Here is a 24175-nt window from a genome sequence, read left to right as displayed (position 1 = left end):
CCTTGCATCCTGACCATTCCTCTATCCTTCTCATTCACACACATATATTCTGTCTTAGTCCTGCTGATCTTCATTCCTCTTCTCTCTAGAGCATATCTCCATCTCTCCAGGGTCTCCTCCATCTGTTCCCTACACTCATTACAGATCACAATGTCATCTGCAAACATCATAGTCCAAGCTCATAGCTCAAGCAAATACATATAATGTTACATATTCAGACTTTATGATTTTTCCTACAAAAAACTTTGGAAGGCTGGTTCTGATTACTTACGTTCCGCATAATCTATGTTCAGTTGATCAACTATCTACTATACTCATTTTGTAGAATGAAGCACGATAAACAAATTTTACACTCACAAATGCCCTATTACTATTTGATTTTAAAATTTATTTAGCTTTGTTTGTAAAAATAAAAACAGATGTTTTGTTGTTTCTCTGTCAATCTGCCTGCACATAAAAATATCCATTATATAAAACAAACAGTCATTATAGACATATAAGTGGTTGTGCGTGCGCATTTATGTTTATACTGCGCTGAACAATAACGGGCTTGAAGTGTAACACTTCTGATACGAATTTTATGTCATTTGATTTTGACTATGGCAAATTTAGCTGATACACTTGCAAATATGTTTCAAACCTGACAATTCTGATATTACAGAGTGAGGACAAATTATGTGACAATGCAATGCTGGTTTTATGGTGTTAAACTATCATGTACTTTATCTTAGACATATGTGTTTTTATAATATATTCTACTTTACCTTAGATATATGTGTTTTTATCATATCATACTTTTACACATTTTTACATGGTTTTCCCACAAACTCTCAAGCACTGTATGAAATGAGCAATAAGCATGGACAATGTTGAACACTAATTCCAAATAGGCAACTGCTGAAAAGCATTGGATGCAATAATGGATTTTTTGTTACGCTGCAATGAGGAAAACAACCTAGTGGAGTTGGAAACTGACTGCTTACCACATACACTATTGTCTTACTTTAGACAAAAGAAAATGTTAATGCACATTTTTCGGTGTTCCTAAAAAGGCAATTCCACCAAATTTTCTTAACAGATATGATTGTTCTTTCATGAGATCACAGAAATGATCATGCAAACAGAGAAGTACACATCTGCTGTACTCCGATACCTCAAGATCTACAGAAGTAGACAGTATACACTATACTGCAGTACTAACTCATGCAACCCCGTGAGACCCACCCTCCCTGTAACGGCATACGGTTAGATATTGCAAGTGAACTGACTGACACATACTACATGACATGTAGCACTGCAACCACAACATAAACAAAATGACTTTATGTAAAAAGTACTTGATTACGTTTATTCAGAATGCCTTGCTACTGTGTGTGACCTTTCCTTGATATATTGGGTCAACAGTTCAATAATGGGACAACATAAATTTACAGCACTATCATTAATGAAATGTATTGCAAAGATGCTTTGAAAACACCACGTCCTTTAAACAAAATGGGGTTATTGTGGGTCTATTGGGAAACCGCTCACATTTGCACAGGTCTCCCCAAGTCCTAGCATAAACTCCGCTAATATTTGCTTCCTCCTTTCAATAATTTTATAACACCCAAAAAACAAACTTGTTAGCAACAAGACACTGACCACTGTGAAATATCCATAAGCAAGTGCTTAAACTCTGCGATAACACTGCAGAGTTATAAAGAAAAAGGGAGTCAGACTGAGAAATGTAAATAAATGTATTCATCAGCTACAGTCAGCTAGGACACAGTAGATCTGCTGCATCAGGTCAACCACATAATTGAGATCAGGAACAAGTGAAGGGTCTCAAGTCGCATTTCATTTGTCAATATCTTCACACAGTTCAGATTTTTTTACTATATAATAACCAAGCAGTTAACGCATCCCGCTACAGTGCCAAGGTATATGGCAATCATTTTCCGCATTCCCTGGTCTTAACAAGAATAATGCAGATGCTACAAACAGGAGGGAGGAATGCAAATCAGCTAAACAGTACCTTACAAGATAACAGCGCATTTGGGTGGCACTGCCTGCAGGCAGTCTCCCTCTTCCACGGCAAATGCAGATTTCTGTGACTACACTCTGGACACAAGAGGCGCACCGCTGCCCGAGTGATACCCGGCGTCTTTCCTGCACACTATATCCTACTGCGGTACGCCTCAAGGCTGGTCAGTCCTCACAACCCCCTCGCCGCTGCAACTTGACCATCTTTGATACCAACCAAAAGATTAACAGGAGCATAAAGAACCACGTACGCTCACTCACTGCTTCGCAACGGAAACAGAGCCGGTACGGAATACGTCCACTAACTAATGTTTATTTTTCTCGTTTTTCATGTCTCACATCATTTATCTCCTGGGATACTATTCATTTCCTTCTCGCGATATTAACTGGACCGCGTTTTGGTAACTACCCAATCAGGGTTATCTGTTCTGCACACTTTTTCTCTCTGCCAATCAAAAAAAAGTTGGTTACCAAGATACCAAGCTAAGCGTTTAGGGGGAGGGTCAAAGCAAAGAGGGCAAATACCCTGTAGAGGCATTAGGATACCCGAACATTAAGCAAATAACCTATTTTATAAATATATCATAGAGTAGGGTAAGGTTCCTGACAGAGCATCGTACGTCTTAGAAGCTGTTATTTAGGGACAGAACTATGATTTTTGCTCTCAGATTGCCTTATTCCTCAACTTCAATCCGGCATACCTCTCAACTGTCCAGATTTTTGTCTCATATTTTTGGTTTGTTCCTCATAAAATTTATGATTTTCTGGCAAATTACTGGGATGATCTGAGGGTTAAAGTCCCTAAATAATAACATACAATTCAGTTTCGGACGTCAAATCCTTACCAGAAAATGCATGTTTGGCACAGACCCTGTTATTCTAGCAAGTTTCTAAATTTATATGAGCAGTATTTGAAATCTGCCCGTATTTTGGGGCCTTTGCCCCCCCCCCCCACACACACCCATTTTGTAAGGCTTTGTCACAATTTCTAGCACCAAGAGATTGAGAGGTGTGTTTCATCTGATTTACTAACATTCTACGTGAAGGTAGGGTCGATGGTTAGGATGCATGCATGTAGACGTAACTCCCTTGTGTAGGTGATTTTCAGGAATGCAAATACAAGTTACGCGTGATTGCGGAAAGTAACATACATATCTTTTTTTAACTGTACAGATTTTCGCAGAATGTCCAGATTTTTGCCTCATATTTTTGGTCCGTTTTTCATAAAATTGTGGTTTTCTGGCAAATTATTGGCAAATCATTAAAGACACAAGTTAAAAAATAAAAGACATTTGAGTTTCAGATTTCATTCATGTTAATGCAAAACCTGTTATTCATAGGTTCATAGGTTCATACTAGGCTATCTGCCCTAGGGCATTTATAAGCCTAGCCAGAGTGTGTTTGGCTTTCGCCACCCATTTTAAATTAATTTTGCTATGCCCTTTTTCCGAGGTTAGTATACTGTGCCTCTGTCTAACAGTGACACAGAAGTGATACCCGGGGTAAACCTACGATCTCCCATCCACTCATCAAGATTCCTCTTGAAGAGAGTCAGTGAGGGGACTCTGCCTAACCTGGACTGGGATTTTATTCCAGAGTGAAGGGAGCCTCTGGGTTATGAATCTGTCCCTCCAGCATGTCCTATTTATTTCAGTGCTGAGGTTCAAGTCTCTCGAGCGCGTAGCTCGATGGGATTTGGATTTTCTGAGGTGCAGCATGTCCATTAATTCCGGGTTGGACATGGCTTTACACGTCAGGTACAGATCGCCTCTGAGCAGGCGGTATGCCACTGAGTAGAGCTGGAGTTTCTTTAACCGGGCAGCATATGGCATCTGTTTGAACCCTATGATCCTCTTGGTGAGGTACTTTTGGGGTCTTTCCAGTTGCTGCAGGTGTCTGGTAAGGTACATCCCGAAAGGGGCATTGTACTCAATTATGGGCCTGATGAGGGATGAGTAAAGAGGCACGATGACCTCCCCTAATCTAGATGTGAATCCCTTCATGATTAGGTGGGCTATATAAAATGTTTTTCTAACCACTTTGGCCACGTGGTTGTCAAATGAGAGATTGCTATCAACTTGGGTCCCCAGGTCCCTAATTACTTCTTCTGTACTTAATGGATTACCACCTATGTGGTAATTTGTGGGAACTTTGTTTTTGCCAAAGGGGATGACTATACACTTTTTGGAGTTTAGCTTGAGGCCATGGCTCTGGCACCAGTTGTCTGTTTCTATGAGGCCCTTTTGGAGGATGCTTGTGTCGGCTGGAGAGTCGATTATGGTGCCAAGTTTGCAGTCATCTGCGAACTTAGTCAGCCACAGTCCTTCCGTGTTGGCCTGTACCTCCGAGAAATATATACCAAACAAGAGAGGTCCCAGGACTGAGCCTTGTGGGACGCCACTTGTAACTGGTTTGGAGTCTGACATGGCTCCAGTAATTCTAACCATGTGGGTTCTGTCCTTGAGCCAGTTTGCAACCCATTTAGTGACATAGGGGGTTATATTTAAGCTGGTGAGCTTAGCTATAATGCCCGAGTGGGGTATTGTATCGAAGGCTTTTGCGAGGTCCAGGTAGGCTGTGTGGACCACCTTCCCCTCGTCAATGGCCTTGGTGACTGTTTCAAATAAATCAACCAGGTTTAAGAGGCAGGATCTGCCCTTAACAAAGCCGAACTGGGTAGGATCCAGTGTCTATAGGTCCACAATATCTTTATTTATGAGGTCCATGATGATCCTTTCCATAGCTTTGCAGACCAAGCTAGTCAGGCTTATGGGGCGATAGTTTCCAGGATCCATTGAGGCACCACCTTTGTGGAGAGGGACCACTGTTGCTGTACGCCACTCTTTGGGTACATATCCTGTAGTAAGGCTGAGACTGAACAGTAGTTTTATGTTTGGGTTTAGCTCTTCTTGGAGTTCATGTAGGACACAGCCCGGGACACCGTCTGGTCCCATTGATGCTGTGTTTTTTGCTTTGGAGAGGGCAGCTCTTACCTGAGCATCTGAGATGTCAGGGGGGCAGCACTCTGCTGGGATAAATACTTGCCCTTTTGGTGGGGAGGGAGGGGGAGTTTGCGCTGAACCTGTCAGCTAGGATGTTGGCAATGTCTGTGAGTTTGGTGTATTTTTTGTCATTTTGGACTAATTCTGAGCATATCTGTGAATTCCCACCCAGGTTCCTAACATAACTAAAGAAAGCCTTGTGATTATCCTTAGTGTCCTGTGCAATTTTTCTCTCGAAGCTGGCCTTAGACGATTTTATGAGTGCCCATAGTTTTTTGCTAATACTGATCAGAGATGCCTTCCCTTTTTGGGAATTTGCTCTATCATGTAGTAGCGTCCTCCTTCTATTGTATAGTTTGTTTATGGCTGGGGTCCACCAGACAGGACATCTGCCCTTGGAGGATTGGGTCTTGGTTTTATTTGGGATTGCATGATCCATGCATTCCTGAAGGTGTTCATAGAATGCGTTTATAAAGGATTCTGCGGTCTGGGCTGTATTTTCCACAGGCCCGGGGGCTTTGAAGGATTCCACCTCGGTTTTGAGGAGTATGAAATTTGCTTTAGAGAAGTTTTTCACTGTGGTTTTCAGGGCAGGGGGTGGAGTCGGGATGTGAATATCCAGTGAGATTAGTTTATGGTCTGATCTTACCAGCGAGGGATACACTTCTGGTCTGGAGCATAGAGTCCCCATATTGGTGATGATTAGGCCCAGTATGTTTTCCCCTCTTGTGGGAGTGGTAACAAGTTGTTCCATAGCATTTGAGTTTATAAATTCTAGGAACTTTTGGGCTAGGGTGTTGGAGCTAGAGTAATGCTCCCAGTCTATGTTTGAGTAGTTGAAGTCGCCCAATATAATGGTGTTTGGAGAGACCTTCATATTTTCCAGTGTTCTCAGGAAGGCCGAGTGGGGTTCCTGTGTTTGGGAGGGTGGTCTGTAGCAGGCTATAAACTGGAAGGCAGTTTTACCCACTGTTAGTTGCACATGGATAGTCTCTAATGCTTCGTGCTGTGCCACCAACCTGGAGGTGTGGGTATCTTTGACAAATATTGATATTCCCCCTACTTTTGTGGTACAGTCCAAGTTTTGGGGCCGAAAAGCATGGTATGAGGTATAACCTGGTAGTGCTGGGGTGCTCTCGAGAGCCTTGAACCAGGTTTCTGTTACTGCACAGATATCGATGTTCTCCATGCTAAGGAGAGTTTAGAGTGTATGCATCTTGAGGTTTAGACTTCTGGCATTGAGTAGCATTACTCTTAGTTTCTTATCCCTTGTGATACCTATGGAGGTGGGTTTGTCTTTTGAGCCTTGCCTAAAAAAGGCACTATGGGGGTAGCAAGAGCCTTTGCCAATATCCGAAAGCCCAGGGGTGACAGGTGCAAGCCGTCCCTAGCGAAGCATCGTGGCTTGTCGAGCATGTCATCCCAGGCTGACAGGCATTGGATCCCCTTTGAATGACACCAATACTTAAGCCAATTGCTGAAACAAATTCTATAAACTTTCTAAGTTTGTAAGAGCAATATTTAAAAACTGTCCCTATTTTTGGACCATTGTCCCTTTTTTATATACGGCTTTGTCCAGATTTCTTGCTCTAAAAGGTTGAGAGGTATGGCCCGTTTTATTTGTTCTATTAATTAATAAATATTATTATTATGTACTTTCTGCACATTGTATTTAGCTGTTACATTTTTTGCTTTCTTTCTTTTTTACCTATTGTTAAACTTTAAATGTATGTGTGAATATATGTTTGTAAGAATGAAAAATGTATTTTTGGAGCTTTTCTCCCCAGGACTCCATTGAAAATGGGTTCCTTGTGGCCCAATGGACTATCCTGGTAAACCAACTGCAATAAATCAATATTTAAATAAATATATTACTACATTGTGTGTCTCGAGTAATACTTCAGAATACGAAAAGGTAATATAAATTGCATGTATTGTCTTCTCTGCCATTTACATCTGTCATATTAATCGAAATATTTTATTTTTAACGTTGTATTTCTGTCTGTGCATTAGATTCTTGTTTTCATTTCTCCATAAACTTTTCCATCTATACCCAATTTCCTGAAAAGACCCTTCTTTCAAATTATTGTGCTGAACTATTTTAGTAGTTCATTGTTACTTTTCTCTATAACTGTCTGCCTGATTATAATAGCTCTTACTCAGCCTCCATAGTTGTCAACGAATCGGGGCAAATCTCGACAGGATCAAGGACACAAATTTACAATTAACCCGATGCATTGACAGTATAAGACAGACATGAATTAATATACATTTTTTGAAATAAATCTATAACTCTAATTGTTGTCATAATTTTTTTAACCTTTTCTCAAAAAGTAACCAGTTCTAGGATGGATTAAGAGGGGGACAAAGCTAAAATTTCAGTCAAAATCACAGACGTCCCTGAAAATCAGGGGCATTTGAGATGTATGCCCATTAACATATTCTCTCCACGAATGTCTTTCCCACTTCTTTAACCACGTTAAGCTTTCTTGTTCTTTCCATTTTCCCACCAGTTTTATTTGAAAAATCTTGTGATAATTCAGTCTTTCCTGTCCTGCACATTGTTTCAAAACTCAAACTATATAGTGCACATCTGCGAGCACAACAATCACACTATCTAATTACTGTTTATACATCCCCTTTTTTAACACATTTCAGCACAGTCAAGCATATAGTTGAATATAATATATTTAAAATTTCTATATCCAGAAATTCAGGCACCAAAAGTACATTAGCTATGATTCAGAAATCATGGTGAGGTAGTCACACTGCAAAAATATCACAGATTTGTACAATGCAACTAACAATTATTAAGCATGTAGTAGCAGCAATTTACTGCAGATATGTTGAGCTTAAAGCTATAGAAACATCCTAATCATTGGTTAAATACAACAAAATGGACTGTACATAAATAGGTCACATGAGCTAGGCAAAGTGGTTTGCAGGTAGTACTTGTGATGATGCATATCTACATCAAAATGCCACTCCTCAGCAAATCAGGCACAGGCAAGAGCCCATATAAGGGGTGCAAAAAAGCAAAGTCCCAACCACATTTCTATTATAAAAGGAAATGAAATGGATGGCTGGAACAGTAAAAAAAGGTGGAACAACAAGCACAGGAGCACACAGAAAGACAGCAGAAAGAGAAGAGTGGTGTTGGATTTTTTAAGAGGAGAAAAAAGGGAAATGGTAGCATGGGGAAAATGTGGGCATAGGAATAGCAGGAGGTGCAGATAGACATAAATGACAGACAAAGACAAACAGGAGAAACAATGACATGCTTGGGGGGCATAAAGGAGAGACAGACAGGCAGAGGGAAGACAGATGGTGATGGGAAAGAATGGACAATAAACAGCCTGAAGGGGGACAACTGTTGATGGGAAAGTCTGGGCGATAAATTGGGAAGGAAACTGACCCACAAGGAAAAGGAACATCATGAAGGGGTTAAGCATGGGTGAGGACCACCTGCTAAGTTGTACAGTGGTGAGACCAATCAGAAGTCAGTCAACTCTGTAACCATCCTCATAGCTGGGCACTACCAATACTGACCCAGTAGTTGGGTCCATGCAGTTGTGTGATTCCACAAGTCATATAAGGATGCAGTCCAGGATGTCAGTCCAGGTATCCAGCTTCCAGTCTACCACAGCTATCATCAGTCCTTCCACATCCAAATGACTGACCAAATGAGACCCTTCAGTGACACTCCCTAAATCCAGAAACTATGCTTTCCAATGGGGAAGCAAAATTCAGCTTTGAAACATAATTACTCTTCCAATTGTGTGGTATGTCTCGACCTCCACCTAAGTAGCTGTTGCTGATCCCTGTCACTGTAGTACACCCCACCTTTGTAAATGTTGATAACTGTGTTCTGAACATGCTACTGCTAAAATAATTCCACAGCAGCCAGTAAGGAAACAGTCTCCAACACAGCTTTTTACTGACTGAGTGCTTTTGTTCCTTTATTTAACTAGGACTTCATTAGAGTTAAAAAAACGTGTTCAAACTGTTGTTTAAAAACAGTGTCATATAATCACATGATTCAATCCAACCAATGATACAAACTCAGGATCTTGCTAATTTTCTTAAAGAGACAATGTATCTAGCAACCATTAAAAAGACACAATGTGCATTTAAAATACAAAATGTATTTTGATTGCTTAATTTATGTTATCATCCACCTCAGACAGACTTGGGAAGCCTCAAATATAAAATATTAGTACTCCTATAATAGCAAGAATGACTATGTTCAACTGGAATGCTGTGAGTCTAGTTGGCAAATAAGGCTTTGTGTTGACAAACTACCTAGTTTTAACAAATCCATCAATATTAAATGTTTTATTTTGACACAAAGGCTATGAGATGGCATTAATGCTATTATAGGAAAACTAATATTTCATATTTGAAGTGTTTCAAGTCTGTCTGAGGTGGATGATAACATAAATTAAACCATCAGAATACATTTTGTATTTTAAATATAATTGTCTTTTTAATGGTTGCTAGACAGACTGTCTCTTTAAGAAAATTAGCAAGATCCTGAGTTAGTGTCATTGGTTGGACTGAATCATGTGATTATATGACACTGTTTTTAAACTCCAGTTTGTACATGGTTTTTAACTGTAATGAAGTTCTAGTTAAATAAAAGAACGAAAGCATTCAGTCAATAAAAACCTGTGTTGGAAACTGTTTCCTTACTGACTATTGTGGAATTATTTTAGTAGTTTCTTGCTGTTTTTAAATTCTACACCATGGTTATTTTTTAAGTTTTTTTTTTTTGCAGTAAGCTGGTATACTTGGAAGCTTGTTTCCTGAAGATGGAAATTTGCACCTTTCCACTCATCAACTGCCCAAATAACTTATTTTGCTCACACAAAGACTCACAGCAGCAGTTTCAGATGTCTGCAGTCTTTTGGAGGGCTTTAAGTCTAAGAACCATAACAATGGACTGCCTTGGACATCAGTCAACACATTTTTCAACTTTGAATCAAACGGATCTGATGCTAGCAACACTGTGGCAAATCTTGTCATTGGTAACGGAACATCAGAAATACATACACAAGGTACAAACAGTTTATCTGACAATTCATGTTGAAGTATTGAAAACCTGTTCCGTGACACTACTGTTGGAAGCAGGTGTAATTCAGATGTATTGTTCAGAAGCAGTGGTTCAAATATTAATGATTATGAATGTTGCAAAAAAGACATTTTCCAATTGGAGAATTTGATTTTAAAGTATAAACAATATCAGTATGAGATCTTATATTTGAACGAGTGCATAAGAACTGAGCTAGTTCCATTAGGTTTAAGAACATTTCAGTTTCCTAATGATGTAAAACCAGGAAATCAATTACACATTGATTTGGTGAAACATTTCAATGGCAGTGGCATTTCATTGATGAAACCGCTGGTTGAGGACAACAAATCAAAGGTCCTCCAACTGGAAGAAAACATTCACAAATTAGATGAAGCTGTCAAAAGAAACAGTTGTGTTTGATTATTAGGCAGTTTGTATAACAACATAGCAGCCAAAGCCAACCGCTTGGTAGCCACCATTGTAAACAGAAAATAAGGGAAAACCAGGAGAGACAAAGGAGCATATTGCTTAGGGGTGGCTTACTGTTTGAATGAAAACACTAGTGCATATCAAAGAGTTGACACAGGTCAAACAGTAGATGCTGCAGAGTTGGAACCAATTGCCAATGAGGGGATTGGGGAGCAGTCTAACCCACAAAATCAGTTTCCCATAGATTCAGGCAATACTCAGCAACCACCTGTTCTTTTGCCAGCTCCTTTTTTCCTGAACTCCCCCAACAATATAAGGACACCACAGTGGCAGAACAGGGGGGAAGAAACAGAACAGATGGAAAAAGAGAAACAGAAGGAAAAGATAATTGGACACACAGAAATTTTAAATCTCAGTATCATGTTTGAACAAACATCATGTGTCACTATTAGAAAAGGGGTTTTCTTTTATTCCACTCCAGCCAGCCAGCATCACTAAGGTCTTGACTGATCTCAAATTGTACGTGAGAAAACTAAATTTACAGTTTGTATTGCATAACATCCCCCAAGTCAACCAGAAACAATACACATTCATGAGGAGATGCACATATATCCCTTCTCTTCACAACACCATACAGGTCTTCCATGATATATGAAGAGGACCTAAGAAGAAAGTTGGGTAAAAAAAACAAATGTGTATAACCTGATTTTTGACGAAAGACAAGTTTTATGGGAACTTTCCTCCAACAAAGAAATACATGTGATGAGACTTGATAAAGGGGTTATAATTGTGTTACTAAACTACAAGGATTACAATATGGCTATTAATATTTTTTGGCTGATGAAAGAAACTAAGAGGAAATTACAGTGGAAGAGATTAACAGCAGCTTTGCTCACGTTGATACGATCCTTTTCAATTTTCTGTGTCAAGGGAACTACAACCATGAAATGTATACATTTTTGAGAATTGACAGCCAAAAATGGCTATGATCTTCAAAATTCCGAAGATCCACAAAAACAGGGTTCATCCACCTATCAGACCAGTAGTTGCCATGTACCACTACAAAACGGAAAACATTTCAGTTCTTTTTACATCATCTACTCAATCCAGTGGTTCAAAAATCAGAATTTTATCTTAAAGACTTATGACACTTATTGCAATTATTAAGTGAAATCACCAAGTTTGATAACAGCTATGTTTTTGCATCCTGTGATGTAGCGTCTTTGTACACTTGTATCCAGTAGGAAACAGGAATCAAATTTGGAAGATGTTACCTCTGTAAATTTCAGAATTTGACAACTACATGATCAACACAGTGCGCATCTTATTAGAGGTTGTCCTAGAAAATAATTTTTTTTACATTTCAAGGCAAATACTACAAACAGATTTCTGGAGTGACGATGGGTTCCATAGTGACCCTGGTATTTGCAAATTTGGTCATGGCTTAGTGGGAGCAGGTGCACTTAAAATCCCACACTCTTTTTGAGAAGGTGGTTTTCTACAGGGGATTTACTGAGAACCTCATTTTGGTTTGGAGAGAAATTGAAGGGGAATTCCATCTTTTATTGGATTTCATCAATTCCAGCAGCATTTCATTTCTAAAATTCCTGTCCAATAGCTATGAAAAACTGATCAACTATTTGGATGTCACAGTTTTCTTGGAAGAAGGTGCCACTGAATTTGCGAGTAAAGTTTTCAGAAAAGAAACCTTGGTGAATCAATACTTGCATAAAAAAGTCTACACCCCTACCACATGAAGAAAAGGATAGTAAAGGAACAGTTTATCCAACCCTGTACACTCACCAGTAAGGAAACTGTATACGACGAGGAAGTCAAATTTTTAAAAGCACTTTTCCTGCAGAAAGGCTATGATGTAAACTGGTTAATTAACATCATCATGAAAGTACACTCACTAAACTCAAATAAAGCAAGACCTATTCTGATGAAACGTCAGTAAACATCAGATTTGGATAGAGGAGAGACATTCAACACCCTTAATAATTTGGTAGAGAAGTACAGCCGAGCTTTCCACTTCCATGTGATCAAGGAGATTTTCAAGGAGGACTGGAAAGTCAGATCTTAGGTGGTAGTCCTGCGTTCACTTATGAAAGAAGTCGAAATGTGAAATCCTTACTGGAAACTGAGCATAAGGACCAACTAACACACAGAATTCCTTTGGCAACATACAAGTGGACAAGTGTAACAGTGCAAATTTATATCAAACACTTCAAATGTACACATGAGGGCACTAAATTTTCACCTTTGGGCTGGAGCCAGGTACAATTATAATTCACAAAGGGTGATTTACCTGACAACCTGTGATTCATGCCCAGGTTCTCATGTAGGGAAAACTGTAAGAACACTGTCCAGAAGGATTTATGAACATTGTTTGGCTATCAAGAAGAAAGAAACTGCTAATACCCTAGCCAAACATTCACTTACATATGCAAATTTCAGAAAATTCCACTTTTTTGTCCTTGTCTCAGTACGTGTGAATGACTTTGTTGGCAACTACAATGTCCAGCTGGAATGTCATGAGTCTAGATGGCAAATAAGGCTTTGTGCTGACAAACCACCTGGTCTCAACAAATCCATAAACATTAAATATTTTCTTTTGCCACAAATGCTGTGAGATGACAATAATGCTATTATAGGAGTACTAATATTTCAAGTCTATCTGAGGTGGATGATAACATAAATTAAACCATTAGAATACATTTTCTATTTTAAATACACATTGTGTCTTTTTAATGATTGCTAGATACACTGTCTCTTTAAGAAAATTAGCACAATCCTGAGTTAGATCATCGGTTGGATTGAATCATGTGATTACATGACACGGTATTTAAACTCCAGTTTGTACTTGGTTTTTAACTCTGATGACCTTCTAGTTCAGCGGTCAGCAACCCATGGCTCGCGAGCCACATGCAGCTCTTTGATCACGTCGTTGCAGCTCTTCTTGTAAACTTTCACATCTGTGGCCAGCAGCTGAATTCCACATTTGCGGCTAAGCAGCTGCTTGCCCTGAGTTTCTATAATGAACAGTAACTTCCTATTCAGTTGTAGCGGCTAAGACTGAACAACTGCATGCTTGCTCTGAGTTTTCTGCCTGGCAGTTGGAAGTTGGAGGGAAACATAAACGAGCTGTGGCAGCTAGTGTGGTCGCTGTATGTTTTATAACTCTCCTGCTTAACAGAGTGAAAAAAAAGGTATTTTATTTTTATTTCTGTATTTTATTTGGCAACAATGGTGAGCTTTAACTGAAGTTAAGATGAAAAGTAGATGTGAAAATGTTTCTGCAGTAAAAAAGTTTTATTTGTCTGTGCCCTTTTCATTGATCTAATTTGGAAGAACTGTAAATCATTTGCTGACAGCCTTTGTGTCTGATTTTGAGTTTTGTTTGTAATCTTTTACGAACTTTCTGTCACATCTTGTTGAGATGATAGCTTGATTTGATTTAATAAGGATTTTCTTGACCTACAGTACAAGGAAGTTAAAATAGAAATGTTAACCCCTAAACTCTGGACAATAAAAAAAGTGTTTTTCTTTTTTCATGAGTACTATGCTTTAAAATAATGGACTTCTTGAGAAATGCACAGTTTATATTGGCTTGAGACTGTATTTCTGTTTTATCATTAGTAAAGATTTTAAAGTTTAGATACCACATCAGAGTGCAGTGATCAAACAAGGAATAATAGTAGGTGACTTTGTATCTGACTTAGAGAAAAAGTATGCTGAATTAATGCGAGTCTGAAGTGGCAGAACATACTTATTACTTATTTTGAGGGGCCGTTCTCATGTAATTGTTCCATCCATCATAATAAGATGCTGCTAATACAGAGAGGTTAAGAAATGTACAATGAACACGAATGATGCTTTATTTCCATATTATCCTCATGCAGTTAGCGTTATCATGATGCAACTTTTTTGTCCCTCTGTGTTATCAAGTGCATACTTAGTTTTGCAGGTTTTGTTTTTCTGGCCAAGTAATAAGAAACTGTTAACAGTTCCTACCCAAAACATCCTATTTTTTAATGTTGTTTTGTTCTTGAATATGTTTTATGTGAAGCGTGCTTGTGTTTCTGTTTTTCTTCCTAGATTAGTGTGCTGAACTTAATTTAAGGTGTTTGGAGTTTTAGAATGGAGGCATTACCATGAAATGCCAGTTTATTTAAAAACAAAGTACTGCAACCTGGATGCATTGCTAAATTAAAAAAAAGTGATTCATATTTAGCAGCTTTATTTAATATTACTGAGTAATCATATTGGAGATGCAACATGCTGAAGCACACTAAAAGCTTACTGTCTTCTGACACATTCTACAAATGTTCATTATTAACTGTGAATTATTAATGTTGCTGAACTCGACTATTACCATTTTCCTTAGAAAAGTACTGCTAGAGTGGCATTGAAGTTTGGTGACAGTAGTGATTCATTTTGTTTTGTGATTTTCTCTTTTCTTTACATTTATGCAACTCTGAAGTTCATAGATAAATGCCAAGAGGTGTGAGGAGCTCATCTTCCACATGGGGGTGCAGAAGAGCTTGCCAGATTTCCAGGTTTCCACAATTTCCATTTATTTCTATGTAATTTGCTCCTACTGCTTTCTAAGGATCCTACGTCCAGTTCTTGTATCTCTGTTACAATATCTGACACTTCAAATACAGTTGGTTTATAGTAGGAATGGTTCTATCAGGGCTTTTCTTTTAGTACTATTAATTAAACAGCCAGATAATCAGTCAGGATCCATAGAGGAAGTATTGTATTTTTAGTTTTGGTGAGTACCTTCAGTAAATATTCTTTAGTGATGATTGGGGGGAGGTCCTGAGAGATTCAGGGATAAGCACACTTTGGATAGTCATCTCGGGGGTAAATTTCACACTGAATTTGTTTGCTAGTATGTTGGAAATATTACTGGATTAGAGTAGGTGGTGCCATTATGAATATGTTCAGAGCACTGATGGGTCTTTTTTCATAGCATAGCCAAGTTCAGATTTTTCATTGACCAGCTGTATATTTTAAGAGGCTTTTGTTTTTCACACTCACCATAGTACTCTACTGATAAGACTGAACCCCACCTTTTGCAGATTTCTGGAGGACCTCCCCAAACTGAAAGATGGCAACTAATAAAAAACAGCGAAAAATAGAAGATGAACACCATGAATTTAAAGCCGAATGGGAAGAAAATTATGCTTTTATGCAAAACTCTATGGGTCTGCCAACATGTCTAATTTGCAATGAAAAATTATCTAATAACAGAAAAACAAATCTTGAACGTCACTTTTTAACAAAGCATGACGCATTTGCAAAGAGATATTCTGTTGGAGAAGAAAGAAAAAAGTGGTGACAGAATTAAAGCAAAAAATGCAACAATCAACATCAATATTCAGCAGCCGGATGCAATCTTTAAGTAATGTGGCAGCAGCAAGTTTTGCTGTTTCTCATGAGATTGCAAAGCATGGAAAACCTTTCACGGATGAAGAATATGTAAAAAAATGCTTTTTGCATTTGGCCGAACATCTCTACTCTAACTTCAAAAATAAAGTAGATATTATTAAAAAAATTGATGACACTCCACTATCCACAAAAACTGTCCACGACAAAACCATTAAGATGGGCAAGAATGTGACAGATCATCAGCTTAATGATATAAAATCAGCATCTGTATTTTCTTTGGCATGTGATGAGTCCTGTGACTTGAAGGATATCGCACAAGTTAGCCTTCTGGGATGGTATGTTTCTGATAAAGGTCTCCATGAAGAATTACTGGCTTTGTTGCCTTTTAAAGGACAAACTCGAGGTAAAGATATCTCTGCAGCAATTTTGGAATTTTTGACTGTTAGGGAAATTGGCATCAATAAATTGGTATCTATCGCTACAAATGGAGCACCCAGTATGATGGGTAAAAACAAAGGCTTTGTTACCCTCTTCAAACAAAATGTAGAGCAAGATGTTTTTATGTTTCATTGTATTATTCATCAGGAAGTGCTTTGTGCACAGACATGTCCCATTGAAGTTGTAAAGGTGATGGATTTGGTAGTAAAAATAGTCAACCAAATAATGGCAAGAGGACTTAATCACAGTTTTGTGCCCTTCTTGAAGAAGTAAACGGTCAATATTCCGACCTTCTTTTGCACAATAAAGTTCACTGGTTATCCAGAGGAGCAGTCTTGAAACATTTTGCTTCATGCCTTGAACATATTACGACCTTTTTAAGTGAAAAGGAACACACATATCCACAGTTAAGTGATGAAGAATGGTTACAGAAATTTTACTTTGCTGTTGATATGATATTTAAACTACCTGAATCAGAAGCTAGAAGGTAGAGGTAACACTGCAAATACACTTCTGGAAGTCATCTTTTCCTTCGAACAACAACTACTGTTGTTTGCGGAAGACTTGAAAAGTGGAAATCTGTTTCATTTTGAAACTTTAAAAAAAATCTGGAAACTACTGGAAGTGTCATTGATAGCAAGTACTTTCTGGCAGCTATTGCAAAAATGCATGACTCATTTACGGATCGTTTCAAAGATTTCAAACATGAAAAGTCCACTCTTTGATTCTTGACAAAACCAGTTGTGGCAGATGTCAATCAAATACATTTTTTGCCATTTCCAACAGTTGACAGAGCTCAGTTTGAACTACAACTAACAGACTTGAAAAGCAAAGATTTGTGGTCTTCACAATTTATCTCTTTACAAGTGGAACTTGAAAATCTGGAAATGGAAAAGGTTACATTAGCCATGAATCACAAATGGACGGAACTTTCCAACTGTCAAAAGGAGGACCAGCTGATTTTCGAAACTTGGAATAGCCTTCCACATTGTTATCATCAACTCAAAGCAGTAGCATTTAGAATTTTAATGATATTTGGGTCCACTTACTAATATGAACAGATGTTCCCCAACACGAATGCTATCAAAAGCAAGCTAAGAAGTCACCTTAATGATGTAAGCCTTGAAACCTGTTTAAAATTGAAGACTTCTGAATACTCACCGATCATGAAACAACTCTGTGCAGAAATGCAGTGTTAAAAGTCCCATTAACTTGTTTTTCTGTTTTTCTGTAAGTACTTGAAGTGTTGTTTGTGTTAAATACATATATACCCATACTGCAATAAAAAAAATGGATCTCAAACCCCCATCTGTACTCATTGTGGCTCTTTGTAAATCTTGGACCAAACATTTTAGGAAAAAATGGCTCTGCTCCGAAAAGGTTGCTGACCCCTGTTCTAGTTAAATAAAAGAATGAAAGTGCTCAATCAGTAAAAACCTGCGTTGGAGACAATTTCCTTACTGGCTATTGTGGAATTATTTTAGCAGTTTCTTGTTGTTTTTAAATTCTGCACCACTTTGGTTATTTTTGAAGTTTTCTTTTGTGGTAAGCCAGTATGTTTGGAAGCCTTTCTCCTCAAGATGGAAATTTAGACCTTTCCACTCATCAGTTGCCTGAAGAACTTGTTTTGCTCACACAAAGACTCACCGTGGCAGTTTCAGATCTCTGCAGTCTTTTGGAGGGCTTTAAGTCTAAGAACCACAACAAAAGACTGCCAGGGACATCAGAAAACACAGTTTTCAACTTTAATTGAATGCATCTGTGCTAGTAACTGTGGTAAATCCTTTCATTGGTAACAGAACATCAGCAAAACATACACGAGATACAAACAGTTTGTCAGTTTATTTAGAAGTATTAAAAATCCATTCCTGACACTATTGTTGGAAGCAGGTATAATTCAGATGTATTTATCAGAAGTACCAGTTCAGGTATTAATGATTATGAACACTGCAAAAAATACATTTTCCAACTAGAGAATTTGATTTTAAAGTACAAACAATGGCAGTATGAGATCTTATATCGGGAAGAGTGCATAAGAACTGAGCTAGTTCCATTAGGTTTAAGAACATTTAAGTTTCCAAATGTAAAACCAGGAGATCAATTACACAGCGATTTGGTGAAACTTTTAAATGGCATTGGCATTTCATTGATGCAACTGCTGGTTGAAGACTACAAATCAAAGGTCCGCCAACTGGAAGAGAACATTTGCAAATTGGATGAAGTTGTCAAAAGAAATAGTTGCTTTTCATTATTAGACACTTTGTATGACAGCATAGCAGCCAAACCCAACAGACTGGTAGCCACCATTGTAAACAGAAAACAGGAAAAACCAGGAGAGACAAAGAAGGATGTTGCTTAGGGGTGGCTTATTGTTTGAATGGAAACACTAATATACATTGAAGAGTTGACACAGGTCAAACAGTAGATGCTGCAGAGTTGGAAGTAATTACCAACAAGGGGATTGGGGAGCAGTCTAACCCACAAAATCAGTTTTCCATAGACTCGGGCAATACTCAGCAACCACCTGTTCTTTTGCCAGCTCCTTTTTTCCTGAACTCTCCCAACAATATAAGGACACTACAGTGGCAGAACAGGGGAAAGAAACAGAACAGAGAGAAAGGGAGAAACAGAAAGAAAAGATAATTGGACACACAGAAATTCTAAATCTCAGTAACATGTGTTTGAATGAACATCATGTGGCACTATTAGAAAAGTTTTTTTCTTTTACTTCAACCCAGCCAGCCAACATCACTAAGGTCTTGAGTGATCTCCAATTGTATGTGAGAAAACTAAATTTACAGTTTTTATTGCACAACATCCCCAATTCAGCCGAAACAAGACACATTCATGAGGTGAAACACATATAACCCCCTCTCTTCACAACATCATACAGGTCATCCATGATGTATGTGAGGAGGACCTAAGAAAAAAGTTGGGTAAAAAAATGACAGTGCATAACCTGATTTTTGATGAAAGGCAATTTTAAGGGAACTTTCCTCCAACAAAGAAATACGAGTGATGAGAGATAATAAAGGGATTATGATTGTGTTAATTAACTGATAAGGTCAAATAAAATGGATTAAGTTCAAAGCATACGGATCAAGTTCACTTCTGCAAGTCTTTTTAATTTAGCAAATCACAACAAATTATATGTAAAAGCATAAAAAAACTTTTGGATAACCACATTTATCTTGTTTATCCACAAGACTTCATCAGATAAAACCTTCATTACATCACATAAATTTAAATAATCCACTCTAAATCACATGATACTGCCCAAGTTCTTAGCTAATCAATTAGAAACCTACAATAACTAATTTAGTTGCTAGGTTTCCTCTGTTCTTTCCCAGCCTTTTGGGGACCTTTCACAAAAACTCCTTCTTCCCTCCGCTTACAATCTCTACTTTACCTTTAGTTGTCCTGCAGTGTTTTGTATTCTTTTTTTCTCCTCTTTGCTACTCTTAATTGATGTTTACCCACAGCTACTACTCTACCTTTTCTGCTTCTTTCCACCTTCAATGAGCTACCATCCTAGCTTGTCCCCCCTACTCCTCTGTTGCTCTTCCCTGATTGGAGACTGACTGTCTACTTTTCCACCGCAGCTCGAGACTTGGGACTAGCCCCGCTCTGTTTGCTCCCTTTCCCATCCCCATTCCCACACCCCCCCATATAATTTCCTTTATACTTTCCTTTCTGACACACCCATAGCCTTACACCACACCTCTTCCTGTCTCCCAGAACATTCACTAAGTTCCCTCCCCTCCCCTCATTCTTACTAGTTACATTAGTATCCCTACTGATCCTAACTCTCCACACTCTCACCAACTCCCCCTACTGGCTCCATCCTCAGCCCTACTCTAAAAATCTTCCTTACACACTACTACTTAACTCAAAAAACATCTGATTCCTCTTAACTTCCAATATGACTATCTCACCTTATTCTCTTTTCTATCTGCCTCCATTACTTCTTCTCTCATCATTGACTGCCTTTCATCCTTATTTAACTCCAGTCAACAATAGCCCTACAAATTCTCAAGGCTATATCTTCTCTTATCCACAGCAATCTGTTGACATCTCATCATCTACCCTCCTTAATACTTCTCTTCCCAGAATCAGAATTCCTCCTTCCTGCACTATCCGTTCTAAAACTAAAACAAAATATCTCTGCAGCTACTTATACAAACATAAGTCTCATTTTCACCCTGTCACCCTACTTTTATCAGGCGACGTTCATCCCATCCCAGGACCTGTCACAGCCTCACCCTCCAATAATTCGGGTTCCTATTATGTGATTGAAGACACATTCTGTTGAATGCGTCTTGATCGAAAGTAAAAGAAAGAATAGGCAAAATAGTGAGGCGGCTTAACTAGTGAATTCCATGCCACATATCCCATACAGAGACATTCTTCCCCCAGGATATACTTTGCTTTGATTGCCAGAAGAAAAAAAGGGGTGGAGTTGCCATTATATACTCTAACCATCTAACCCTCTCTTATCTCAAGGAACCAATCCCATCTTTCCCTTCAGCAGAAATCCTGGCAGCCAACTTTAAACTTAATAACTTCTCTACCATAACTGTAGTAGCCATCTATATTCCTCCAGGGGATAATACTCCCCTACTCAAAAACTTTCTCTCTCATCTCACTGAACACTATTCGAATGAAACAATTCTCCTTGGTGATGTAAATATAAATTGTCTAGCTCTAAATGACCCTAACTCTACCTCTTGCATTAATCTACATGGCTTTACACAACTAATATCTGAACCTACTCACTACAATAACTCACAAATCCCTAGTACTTTAATTGACTGGATACTAGTATCTGACCCTTCTATATATCATAACCCAGAAACCCTACCCAATTCCCCTAGTGATCACTCTCCTCCAATAAAAGTTACTAGATTCTCTCCCCACTTTACCAGACCTCATAGATACATAACTTGTCGAAAAATATCCAATTTCTCTCCCGACATCTTTAAGACCCTTCTCTCTAGAATTAACTGGAGTCACCTTAATGAGCTTACTCTGGATGAAGCAGTCCAATCATTTAACTCTATCTTTCTTGATATACTAAACTCTCTTGCACCTCTCAGTACTATTAGAATAAAATCCAAAGTATCCCCATGGCTCTCTAAGGCAACCCGCACCCTAATAAGAAATAGGGACAGGATGTGGAAAACCTGGATGAGATATAAACTCCCCTCTGACTTGCAAAAGTACAAAGAACTTAGAAACCTGACAAAAATACACATTGCTAAAGATAAAAAGGAATTTTGCTTCAGCCCTCCTAGAGCACTAAAATCTAATCCCAAAAAATTATGGAATTCAATCAACCAAATATTGCAGCCTGGAAACTCTTCGTCCCCTAATCCCTACCCAAATAGGACACCCAAAGAAAATGCCACTATCTTTAACACCTTTTTTATTGAATCTGTAACAAAAATGATTAATACAAATCCTCGCCCAGTTAAAGATCCTAATCACTCTGTCCTACCTCTTAGTTCCAACTCCTCTAAACCCCTTTATTTTTAAACTGTATCTACTGCGTATATCAAATCTCTACTCTCCACATTAAAACCTTGCTCTACTTCTACTGATAACATTCCTTCCTACTTCTTCCAGCTAGCAGCTGATACTCTTGCTTTTCCTGTATCTATCTTGATCAACTGCTCTGTCTCTGAGTCTAAAGTTCCATCTATCTGGAAAGAATTTTACACATTACCTAGCCACAAAGGAGTTAATTCCCAAGAAATCTCTTATTTTAGACCTATGACCATTCTGTCACCCCTCTCTAAGCTACCTGAAAAATGCATAAGCAAACTCTACAATATCTATAACAGGAAAACCTACTTATTCCTACTTAGCATGGATTCCACCCAAAACACAGAACAACCACTGCCCTTATCGTCTTTACCAACACTATTTCCCTGGCTCGTGATAACAACAAACTTGTCTCCTGTTTATTTCTAGACCTTTCTAAAGCCTTTGATACCATCTCACACTCTCTACTTCTGGCTAAACTGACTAATCTTAACTTCTTCCTTGCTACTGTCTCTTGGTTTTATAGCTATCTTTCTGATTGATTAAAATCAGTGAAATGTCTCTCTGCACTCTCCCCTTCCTTCCCCGTAAAAATGGGCATCCCCCAAGGATCCATATTGGTTCCACTGCTATTTAATATTTCCTCCAATCTACTCTATACCTCTTGCTCTCAGTCATTTCTTGTACAATATGCAGATAATTCTACTGTGATTACTATCTCTGACTCTCCCTCTGGTCTCATCTCTACTACTCAAGCTACCTTTACATCAGTGGAAACCTGGCTCACCAACAACCAACTAATCCTAAATCCCCCCAAAAAACAAACTCCTACTCTTTCTCCCAAAATCTATTACCTATCTCAAGTGTACTTTTACTAGACTGTCTCTCAATAAGACTCCAGTAGCACCTAAATCTAGCACCAAACTCTTAGATGTCACTGTAGACGATCAACTTAAATTTGACTTCACATCAACAACTTTATCAGGAAGACCCATAAGAAACTATGCCTCCTATACAGAAATAGAATGTGCCTCACTTCCACAGCTAAAGTAACCCTATCTCATACCTACCTCCTACCCAGTCTATTATATGGTTCTCAAATACAAACCTTAACGCCACACTCCTAGCAAAACTTAACTCAACCTATAACAATGTAGCCAGATTCTCTGCCCAACATACTTATAAAACTCATCACGGTGTCTCACTTAAACTGGCTGGAGCTACCCAACCCGTTGCTTCTCTCTCAGCTTCAGATTGTGTACTCTATACTATACCAACTTTTCTATTGCCCTAACCTATACTCCTTTCTATCCCACTATTCTCCAACTAGATCACTCCGCAGCTCTGACCAAGACTTACTACTTATCTATAAACCTAGGACTAATATGGGATGCAACTTATATAGCTGCTATCCTACCACTGCATGAAACAAGCTTCCACTTCAAATTAGATTATTAAATCAACTAAAACAATTCAAAGCAGCTGCCAAAGAACACTTAAAAACTCTCTGGTCCTGAGTCTGTACTCACCCACCATAAACTGTTCCCCCACCCATAAACTGCTCATTAATTGACCACTATCCCTAACTTTTAACTTATGCTCTCTTACTGCTTTAACAGTTCTACCCCTCCTGGCCTTGCCTACCTGTCTCTTTTAAACTTTGATTTCCTGTGCTTCAGCTTAACTCCTCTCTCCCTAAATACCTCCTCTAAATCATCACCTGAAAGTAACTAATGTTTATATTGAATCAATACTTTAAAACTGTAAGAATATATCTTTTTTCTCAAATTGCCTGCATTATTAATGATTACTTGTAAATATTTGATACTTGCATAATGTTGCAAATACCTGTGAAAAAAATATCTCTGTCGTCCTTTTTTGAATATTTGCCTCTGTAATTTTTCTTTTTTATTGTATTGTATAATGTTTTGGAGCTTTTCTCCCCTTGCCACCACTGAAAAAGGGCTATTTGCAGCTCAGTCAGACTACTCCCAGTCAACAAATGTAAAATAAATAAATAATACTGAACCGCTTTTGCTTGCGCTTCCAACATGTTTAAAAGATAAAATTACAGTTAAAAGGTATAACATAAATATATATATATATATATATATATATATATATATATATATATATATATAAAGCACTTGTAGTAAAAAAAAATGGCAGGTAGTTCCAGTGTAAAAAACTCTTCTTTATTCAACCATAGATGTATAAGCGCTTTCACAGATAACTTCTGTTTCTTCAGATACAAATTCATGCCATCTACTGT

General features: G+C 38.2%; 1 protein-coding gene across 2 annotated transcripts in view; it reads right to left on the bottom strand.

Moving 5' to 3' along the window:
- The window catches only part of TRIM37 (tripartite motif containing 37), a 2575817-nt gene extending 2573413 nt beyond the window's left edge, over positions 1-2404 (bottom strand). For both annotated transcript variants that reach the window (XM_044054277.1, XM_044054276.1), the window contains exon 1: positions 2015-2404. The gene's annotated coding sequence lies outside the window, so the exon portion shown is untranslated. The remainder of the gene's footprint in view (positions 1-2014) is intronic.
- Between the last annotated feature and the right edge of the window lie 21771 nt (positions 2405-24175).

Source organism: Protopterus annectens, chromosome 13.part0, assembly GCF_019279795.1.
Source record: "Protopterus annectens isolate FY-2018-M chromosome 13.part0, PAN1.0, whole genome shotgun sequence".
Lineage (NCBI taxonomy): Eukaryota > Metazoa > Chordata > Ceratodontiformes > Protopteridae > Protopterus > Protopterus annectens.
The sequence above is the reverse complement of the archived record's forward strand: the minus strand, read 5'-3'. Positions and strand labels throughout refer to the sequence as shown.